Here is an 11217-nt window from a genome sequence, read left to right on the forward strand (position 1 = left end):
TTACGCATAAACACACACACAAACAAAATAAAGTTGATCAAACTTCCATCAAAACAGCATAAAGACTGTGACAACACCCTATCGAATCGCAATCATCACACCAAAATTCTGATCTACGGAATTCGGATAGTCATAAGAGATTTTTCAAACGTTACCATGGTTATATTAGGGTGTGTTTCCTCGCGGGATTCCAGTTCGGATGAAGAAAAAAATCTTCCAGGGCAGCAAAATGTGTGGTTGATCAATACGAGTTAGAGTACACGCCTACTATACTATTTTCGCGGGATCGACTCAGCTAGCCCGCGCCCAACGTTCAGCTCAGGTAAGCTACAGTACAGGTACCCTATTAGGGATCGCCTCAACAAAAGATTTCACACGCTCTAACTCATGATAAAACTATTCACCGGTGACTATTATTTCGAATATGTTCATCGTTCGAGGAAAGATTGAAATATAAGCGTAAAATAAACAATGAGGTTGACGATGGACGAGCACGTCCCTCCCCCCACGAATGTTCAGATGATGAAATGTCCCCCCCCCCCCTCCCATGATTTGGGGTTGAAATCTTCTTCTTCTTCTTTCTTTCTTTCTCTCTGTGTTGATTTTTTTTTTTTTTTTTTTTTTTTTTTTTTTTTTTTTTTTTAACTTTCCGAAAGTTGCCAGCTGAACTAAAGTGTGTTCCCACTGATTATACGTAATTTTAGACAGGTTTCTAAATTATTGAGAAGTATAAAGTAAGTTATATATTATGGAACATTTTCGCTTTTCAGGAAAAAATGCAAACATTAAACCTTTCGTCTATTATTTTGTTTTATTCAGTCTATATATTTCACTGTTGTTTAATACTTAATTTATATTAAGAGGGGGTGTACCCTTATGCCACACCATAGGCCTACCATGCAAACACCGCATTCTGTGTCCTCCGACCCCCTCCCCCTAATCCTCACTGAACTCAGGGGCGGCGTCACAGGGGGGCAGGGGGTGCGGCCGCCCCCTATCATTTTGAGAAAAAAGGAAGAGGAAGGGAAGGAGAAAGAGCAAAAGAAGAAGGAAAAGGAAACGAAATGAAGGCGATGAAAAGAAAAGGAAGGGGACGAGAAGGAGGGAGGCTAGGAGAAACAGAACTATAAAATGTAAATTATGACGTAAGGGAGGGCTGGGGGAGAGGGGAGAAAATAAAGATAGAGAAAATAAAGAAAAAAAGAGAGAAAAAATCAAGCCAAATCTGGCTATCAGATTTTATTAATAGAAGCGTCATTAATAAAACATTCACATTACCGGAAGTTCAAACATTGGTTTACGATGAAAATCCTTTCACCAACTGAAGAAAAAAAATCAAATTAATCCCTTGTATCTTTCAAACCTTATGGCTGATTGTTCAAAGGAAACGACAAATTTATCTATTTACCCCCCTTGCGTTCTTGTTCCTGTTAGTTGAACTTAAGACTGTTTTCTTTTTAATTTGGAAACAATTCGTCGCTGTTTTCACGAAGTGACTGTAATGAAGAAAAAAATGCATTCACTTTGCGTTACGATTTTCCTCACTACCGTCACTTCGTGAAAACAAGGACGAATTATGCCCCAAATCAAGCCATCTATCCATCAATTTTAAAAAAAACTTCAACTTCTGAGAGGGGCACACCCCTGCGTTCTACTGTTTTTTTGTTAAATCTGGCAAAAAGTATGCCCCAAATAAAGCCATCTATCCATCGATTTAAAAAAAAAATCTTCAACTTCTGAAGGGGGCACACACCCCTCAGACACCCCCTGCGTTCTACTGTTTTCTTTTTAATTTTGCAAAAACTATGCCAAAAATCAAGCCATCTGTCCATCAATTTCAAAAAAAAAATCTTCAACTTCTAAGGGGGCACCCCCTCAGACACCCCGGCGTTCTACTGTTTTCTTTTTAATTTGGCAAAAAGTATGCACCAAAGTGAGCCATTTAGGCATCAATTTTAAAAAAAACTTCAACTTCTGAGAGGGCACATCCCCTCAGACACCCCCCCCCCCCCCTGCGCGGCGCGCCCATTCGCCCCCTAAAAAAATAACCTGGCACCGCCCTGTCTGAACTTGTGTCCCCCCTCCTACGATCTAATTTGGATTGACGCCCATGATAGAGAGAGAGAGAGAGATGATTTCTTAGAACCACCAGGGGAAGAAAGGTAATTTCACTGATGAAGAAATAATAGTCAATGGAGTCACTGTCCACTGAGTAGGCCTAAAGATTATGATTTTTTCCCAAACAGGCCTATGTTCGAATTCCTTTTTATTGTAGTACGTTATTACAATAATTTTATCATAATGTACAGCTTAAGGTTCAAAGTTCGTATATTTAGCAATATTCTCATACAACATAACATTTGTCTATGATTGACTATCATGTAGCCTACGTAAAGCTACTGACCCATATGCCTTAATTTTATTCGCTATTTAGTGACCGAATTTGTTGAATAGAATTGTAAACAGCACGAAGTGTTTACTTTGTGTTATATTGTAGGGGGAAGGTTAACAATAGATACTACACGTTGAACTATAGTCCAACCAGCAATAATATTAATCCCGAATCAACGTCGCATTTGACCATTTCTTTTCATTCTTCTTGTCAATGCCTCTTAAAAATAAAGCGTAAAAGGAAGGAATGGTTGAACGCGGCAATCCTTTTGTGATGAGGTTCCGACCAGGTGACCACGAGCAGACTTCCGCAAAAAGGGATAAAGACCGCTTCCCGAATCCCCTGCGGCGCATTCCTTGAGCAAGAGATGGCAACGAATATTCAGAAACTGTTATGAATCTACATCAAAACTTCAAAGTTCAAACAAAGATTAAAAAAGATCCAATGTACATTCTATCAACAAACAACTTCTTATATGTACATTACATTCTACATAAGAAAAAGTTAAACAACGAATTTCCATTTTTTTTTTTAATGGATGGAAAGTTAATTTGTTTCTCTTTTTTTGCAAGGAAATACTCAGTTTCTTTATGTGTCTTGACAAATGATTTAAATGCAATCTTAGTTGGTAAACTGCTCTTAAATTTACAGATGTATATAACATATTTTAAGAGCAGGAATTAATATGACAAGAATTTGTCAGAAGGGGTACCAAAAAGCTTTTTCAAAAATTGTTAAATCAAACCTTGGATCAACTTTGAGGCGAATTAAGGTTAATAGTTATCATACCGAAGTTGATTACATAATGTATATTATGTATTGGTCTAAAAATTAACATGAATTTATTACAAAGTTTTCCCTTTTTTCAATAAAGTAACCTATATATAATGCTTTTTCATTAATATTTATTTGTTCATGAAAGCAATTATAATATAAGTTTTCAATAGTCCGTATTTCCCTATAATACACTGTTGGTCATAATGGTGGAATATTTATTTTTACCCCAGTTTAGGAAAGGATTTTTAAAAATTATTTATTTCTAACAGATCTAGATAATGGCATACACTCTCAGGTTTTATTGAATATTAATTTGCGAGTGTTTGTTTTGCGTGACTGCTTAATCATTTGTGTGATACTATGCTAATCAGCTAAGGGACCTACGTCCTTAGGTCATAATTGACAGTAATGAGGATTAATGCCTCACAAAAGGGCACTAATATATAGCTGATCGACACGATTTTTATCCTGGGGCCTCACAGTAATGAGGCCATTGCTTAGCCCCTGAATCATGACCGTACGCAGTGTTTGCTAGGGTACGCGGCCCCTTCCACAAATCCCCCAAAACGAAGAAAATGCAATAAATTGTCAAAAATTCATTGCATTTCCCCCGGCCCCCAACAGGAAAAATTCCTCTGTGTGGCCATGTTTTGAACCATAATGCATGGCCCTACAGAGGAATTTTTCCTGTTGGGGGCCGGGGGGAAATGCAATGAATTTTTGACAATTTATTGCATTTTCTTCGTTTTGGGGGATTTGTGGAAGGGGCCGCGTACCCTAGCAAACACTGCGTACAATCATGATTCAGGGGCTAAGCAATGGCCTCGTTTCTGTGAGGCCCCAGGATAAAAATCGTGTCGATCAGCTATATATTAGTGCCCTTTTGTGAGGCATTAATCCTCATTACTGTCAATTATGATTTAAGGACGTAAGTTCCCTAGCTTATTAGCATAGTAGCACACATATGATTTAGCAGTCACGCAAAACAAACACTCGCAAATTAATATTCAATAAAATCTGAGAATGTATGCCATTATCTAGATCTATTAGAAATAAATAATTTTTTAAGGTCCTTCCCTAAACTGGGGTAAAAATAATTATTCCACCTTTATGACCAACAGTGTATAAGGCAGAATATGAGAAAAGGAAGAAAAAAAAACTTTGGGAAAAAAAACGGGGAGAGAGAGAGAATTTAAGATTTGTGGTTGAGATTCACTTTTTTGCCAAAGTTTGAAAATGATCACGAGATAAACACAATATCAGTTGCATTGAGAAGAAGATGTATTGGAAGAAGTCGAACTTCGGAAGAAATCAAGCAGAAAATGCATACCCCCATCAACACTAACAAAAACAAAAAGAAGGGAAGATTGAAAACCAATTAAACTAACTTAAAATATAGTTTTGACATTATCTTCTAATCGAATAGGCTCTTAAAATCGGGAGGAGAGACAGAGAGAGATGAAAACAGATGATCACAAATCATACAATATTTCATTCAATCTAATTTTCGATATTCAATAAAATCCCTTACCTGTACATGTACTATGTATTTATTTTTAAATAACATTTAACAAAATAGAAGAAAAAGAAAAATGAGGATAAAAAGAAGAAGAAGGTATAAGCCCCCCCCCCCCCCGATCGAATGGTAAGGGGGAACTCCGCCCATGCACAACCCTACGATATGATGCCAGTGAGATGACCGCGCGGTCATTGAACCCAACCCCTGTCACGTTTGGCATGCCAGGAATGTTCCAATTAACTCTCACCGTGAAGATTGTTTTCACCCAACCGAAAACGAGATTTCGTTCAAGAATAACGACTTCATGTCATGAGTTTTGAAATCTCCAATCTTTGGGCAACGGCGACCGTCATCTATACCTCAGACTGCAAATTGATCCTTTTGTAGTCTAGGACCCTGTCCCGACATTGTCACCCCATTTTATCTTTAACACCATCATTGTCATCCACATCAGCATCACCATTCTCATCATCATCATCATCATTTTAAAGGCCCACTGCACTACTTGTAGCTACTTGCGCCCTCTATATAACAAACAATGCCTAATCGGTGACCATTGGTCCCCCATGATCCTCTTTTTCTTATGTTAACTGAGAGCTGAGTTGATGAGATAGCCACCTGTCCAGTGACCTTGCAGGGCGCTCTAATCCCTCCTGTAAACTATGGCAGATAAGCTTTAAAGGCATCGTTTAACAATGCTAAATTTGAGATGCATGGCCGTACGTCTTATCAGTGTCTGTGATATGGTGTAATATTGAAGTCCTAAACAAATTGCACTTGCAAATGATCATGAAGCGGCTCAAAAAAGTAAAAAATATTTGAGTGACCGGTTTTACATACTCATTTCCCCCTATAGACTGTAGTGTTATAAAAACCGTTAGGTAAACGAAAATTTAAATTTCGATTTCCAATCGTAAATATCTTGATAATCGGACAGGCGATCTGCTTGTAAAAGTCATGGGATTCCTAACTGACCTCAATGTTTGCAATTATGATTGCAGCTTGAGCTAAATCCAGGATTTTGTTTCAGAATCCGAGGCAATGTTACCGAATCACTCTAAACCCAAACAAAATATCCTCATGCATCCTGACCACCACCGTCAACATTATCACCAACCTAATATCCAAAGGGAAAAGAAAACTTACAGAAGAGTAAAGGAGAACCATAGAGATATATACTTAATAACACTAGAGGGCGTACTCGCTCAAATTGCTGTGTGGACCTGGAGCTGTGGCCGCCATTACTAAGGAGGGCAGAAAAACGAACGACCCAACAAGATACTGTGCACAACTTACGTGGAAAAAATTGGAGAAGCCAGGTTCGTGCGTTGCATTTGGATGTTCGAACCGAAGAAAGAAAGGGAACTGCATAATATTTCACAAGTAAGTTCTTCTTAATGTTATGTTGATTAATAAGGAGATTTTAGAGCTAAAAATGTAGTTTATGCAGTGACTGTAGTCTGTACCCGGGTTGTCTCATGACAAGCCACCGCAGCTCCTGCAGCAGCGGAGCGCGCCAGTCCACGCCCGCCGGGCTGGGGCAGGCATGGGTTAAGGTTCTGGGGATGGTGATGGGAAAATTCTGCTGCGCTGGAGTCGCTCGCAACTCCAAGAGCCAGAGAGTCCAACTCGGAAATATAACTCCATGAGCTTGATTCTATTAAAGAAAAGTCTAGAATAAAACGATACAATTAATTTTATCTTATCTAATTTCAAGATAAAAATCAAATGTCGACTTCTTTAGATCTATATTTTAACTATAGACTAGACTCGATCTAAGTTAGATCTAGACTCTAGATCTAAACTCTACTCTCTAATTTCTAAAGCCCGAAAGGCAAAGCCAGGTTAGACAGATATAACCATCTGATATGGGTCATTTCTTTAATAAAACTGACATTTGTTGACATTCCCCATAATATAATCAGAGGTCTAGTGGAGCCAGACGCAGTCTCAGTAGAACAACCGACGATATAGAGAGACTGAAGCTTTTGGTCTTAGCCAGGCTAGCCTGCCAAATTTCACATCACAGGAGTTATCCAACTAGGCTAGGCTAGCCTAAAAATCCCACCGCACACTACACTATTTCTATCAAATTTGCTTATGACTTGCTGACATCATTATTATTTTATTTATTTGGCTGGAAGCTGCTTTCAGTTTCAGTCTTAAAAATCACATGAAATAGCATGAATAGTAGAACAATTGTCATGTTATGAGAAAAAACTCATTATTGTTTCCATTTGCTTTTATTGTAATGCAGGAATACACCCAAGAGAGGAAAGGATGTTACACACCACATCTCATTCTTAGAGCTGTGCCTACTGTCTTTCCTGGACATCCTCCCTATAAACAGACCCATGGCTCAAGACTCCCAGCAAAACCATGTACAACATCCAAAAGTGTTCCCGTGCCTCCAAAGAAACCCTATGACATTACAAAAGAACATGACTATTCTTTTTCTGTCTGAGTTGATTAGAAACTGAATATAACCAGACAGCAAGTGCAAGATGCCAAGAAACAGCTTAAAGTGGTGAAACAAGGTAAACAGGAGAGATGGAAAAACCAGGACTCTCTTGCAGGAAGTCCACAAAAGCAAGCTCATTAGCCAGGATCAGCTTGACCTACTTCAACACAACTTTGGAGAGAACGCATTTTCAAGAAAAACAAAACAAAACATAGAACTTCATTCGTACAAACTACAAAGACAGATCGGTCTTTTATATTTTGCCTCTTGTCTGCATAGCTTATCCACTGGATGATTGACTGTGAAGCCGTTTAAAACTGGAGAGAGCTTTCAATAATCTTTTAAAAAAACAGAACAATCTGAGACTTTTGTTCTGTGTAATAAAATAAAATTTTGGGGACACATTGTGACAGTTGCACAACCTAACCATAATTTTCTGTTTGTTAACTTTACACGAAGGCAAACTAAAGTGGAACTTAGAAGAATTGATTACATTAGGGGTTAAACAAAATGTAATTGAATTTTGAGTTGTTGTGAGGTACACTGTATTTGAATATATACTCTATAAGCTTCATGATTGTACCTGCTGTATCTGATTCAGTTGCTATAATTCGTCCCTATTTTCAGGAAGTGACGGTAGTGAGGAAAATCGTAACGCAAAGTGAATGCATTTTTTTTCACTACCGTCACTTCGTGAAAACAGCGACAAATTTTTGCAAATTATTTGCACTCTACATGTGCTTTGATTCTGCAGGTACAGTATGGATAACCTGAGATAAACATGTAGACCTTTTTTATAACATTGTCTGGATTGCTCTCAACCAAGTGATTTACATCATTAAAGATGAAAAGCAAGAAATTCACATCAAGTGAGCCCATTTTTAATAAACGAGAAGAATTCACAGATGTGTGGCAATTGAAAAGCCTGTGTAATGCACACCATATACACACCCATAGATCGTTTTGTACATTGGTTTGAATTTTGTTCCAAAATGGAAAACTGCTTTTGAAGAGATTTGATAACAGAAAAATTATATGGAATAATGTCACTAGATGTAAACCCATAAGATTGTGCACTCTTTGGCTTGTTGTATCTACTGTGTACATTTGAGGGTAATCAGTTTCAAATTTATTATTACACCTGATGAATAATGATGTCAAAAGACCATGTTACTATGAGGTTTCACTGAATAGTGTAGTGCAGTATCCTGAGATGTAAGTCTCTTCAATTATAGTTCTTCATAGCAATACAGGTGACTTGGAATATATATGCTCAATTACTATTTCTGGTTTGCATTTATTACTCGATGTATTATTTGTAAATGTGACGCGCCTGCGTGCGCTTGGAGCCAAGACTAGTTAATAAAGTGTTCGTTATCGCTGACATCTTGACACATAGACATTGGCCTCCTGACATTTATGTTTTGGGAGTTATTGTGGTGGTTTTGGGATGTGTAATGCTTGTCTTTGGTGGCGAATCAATTTGTTGTGGTTGTGTTGCCTATGATCCGTGACAGTAAATTTGGGGCTAAAATCTGAGGTGTTGTTTTTGCAATGTTTGTCTTTTCAATTGTGATGTATTATTGCAGTATATATGTCCGATAAAATGTCAAAACTTAAATGCCTATGCTGCAGAATATCAACACACGTGTGCCGTGTGGTAATAAAAGGTTCATTTATTCATTTTTTTTCTTCAAATTTAATTATAAGTTTATTCTCTAAAACTGGTTGATGAAGAAAATAAGAAATACACTGTATCAAGGAGAATATTATTTATGGAGAAAAAAAGTGGTGTGAATAAATAATTATTACATCAATGATCAGCTGTTTTTAAAGAATATTCATATATATTTATAGTGAACTGTAAAAAATTGAATTACTCTTTCAGACAAAAATAGAGATTTTATAGAGAATGGGTGAAAGACATAAGGTGTGAATTTGATATAAAATGAGTGAGAGAAGAAGAAAAAGAATGTTTGGATGGATGGATGAATGATTGGATGAGTAAATAACATAATTTTTTTAAATAAATGTGTAGGCCTATAATTCTTTCCTTCCCCCTCTTCCTATCTTCAGTATCGTCCTTTATCTGCATTTCCATTATCTACCTATCCTTCTATATTATATCTATCTATCCATCTATTTATGTGTCTAGCTATCTACATACCCATCTCTATCCCAAATCTATAAGTATCAATCTGTTTATAATAGTCATAAACATAAAATGAATATATTACCTTTAAAGCATTTTAAATCAATAAACCCTGGCTCTCATAACTGAATTAGAAAGACATTGGCCCCCGGCATTGGCCCTGTAGCATAAAACTTTGTTTAATATCATGACATAAATATCAAATACAAGTCCCAAATGCTTGATTCTGATTGGTTGAAAGCCAAGTAATATTTAATGTCATAATATCGCAGTTTTATATTGACAAAGAGGAAGAAAAATTGAAGATATACTGAAATATAAATAGCTTTTTGTGTCCCTTTTACCTCACCATAACATCCGTAATTAATCTTGACCTACACCAGATACCATGACTGAGGCATGAGTAGGGTTCATGCATTATGCAAAATACCACAATTATAACGTTTCATACTCGAAAACCGATAAATCAACCCGAAAAATGAAGCTTCACATTGCATATCAGTAGCACAGTTTCGAAGGGAACATCCGGGTATTTCTCGAAGTTGTGCCCTCCTTAGTAATGGCGGACCGCGCTCCATGCGCGCACAGAGCTTTGAACGGGCGCGTATGACGAGTCCGCACTCTAGCCTTATTAAGTATATATCTCTATGAGGAGAACTTATCATCATCAGCACTTGTCATTATCATGATCAACTTTGTTTGCTGCCCTCTTGTGACACCATTATGTTCAAATTTTGTTCGTCTTTTTGAGGCATCAATGTTTGTGAACGGTCATATGCCTCAATAAATGATTAGGTAGGGCAACATTATTATGAATGATGTGTTGTCTGTTCACATCATCTCTATCGTAAAAGATAATGATCATGATCACTGTCGTCATCATATTCATGAAAAAACATCATCAATTCATCATTATAATCACCACCACTATTCTCCTCCAACTCCTCATCATAATTGTCACCACCGCCATCATCATCCTCATCAACAGGCACCATCACCATCATCATCCTCATCAACAACACCATCACCATCATCATCCTCATCAACAACACCACCACCATCATCATCCTCATCAACAACACCACCACCATCATCATCCTCATCAACAACAACACCACCATCATCATCCTCATCAACAACACCACCATCATCATCCTCATCAACAACACCACCATCATCATCCTCATCAACAACATCACCATCATCATCCTCATCAACAACACCACCACCATCATCCTCATCAACAACACCACCATCATCATCATCCTCATCAACAACACCACCATCATCATCCTCATCAACAACAACACCACCATCATCATCCTCATCAACAACATCACCATCATCATCCTTATCAACAACATCACCATCATCATCCTCATCAACAACACCACCACCATCATCATCCTCATCAACAACACCACCACCATCATCATCCTCATCAACAACACCACCACCATCATCATCAATAACACCACCACCATCATCATCCTCATCAACACCACCACCATCATCATTCTCATCAACATCACCACCACCACCACTGCCTCATCAACACCACCGCCATTCGCCATCATCATTTTCATCAACAACTATCATCATCATCATCATTGTCGTCATCAATCATCGTCATTCTCCTCCTCCTAATCATCACAATTATCACCATCATCATCACTATCGCAATTCTCACCAACATCATCACCATGATCATTACTGTCATCATCTTCATCATCATCATTACTCTTACATTATAAAACAAAACATCAAATAAGCAAACTGTACATAATTTCAATGTATGAAATTTATATCAATACCATCAGAATAAACAGGAAAAAAAGAAAAGAAACAAACATATTACAAAAGTTGAAACATAAGTTGTTTACAGACAAAGTTTGAGGGAACCTTTTTAAAACAAG

At 37.5% G+C, this 11217-nt stretch overlaps 1 long non-coding RNA gene across 1 annotated transcript; it reads left to right on the forward strand.

Annotated features, from left to right (window-relative positions):
• Positions 1-5855: 5855 nt before the first annotated feature.
• Positions 5856-7491, forward strand: LOC115927482. Its single transcript, XR_004065666.1, has 2 exons — positions 5856-6071; positions 6946-7491. It is a non-coding gene; the product is annotated as an uncharacterized LOC115927482 (long non-coding RNA).
• The last annotated feature ends 3726 nt before the right edge of the window (positions 7492-11217 follow it).

Source organism: Strongylocentrotus purpuratus, unplaced genomic scaffold (genome assembly GCF_000002235.5).
Source record: "Strongylocentrotus purpuratus isolate Spur 01 unplaced genomic scaffold, Spur_5.0 spur5_scaffold_20, whole genome shotgun sequence".
NCBI classification, from domain to species: Eukaryota; Metazoa; Echinodermata; class Echinoidea; order Camarodonta; family Strongylocentrotidae; genus Strongylocentrotus; species Strongylocentrotus purpuratus.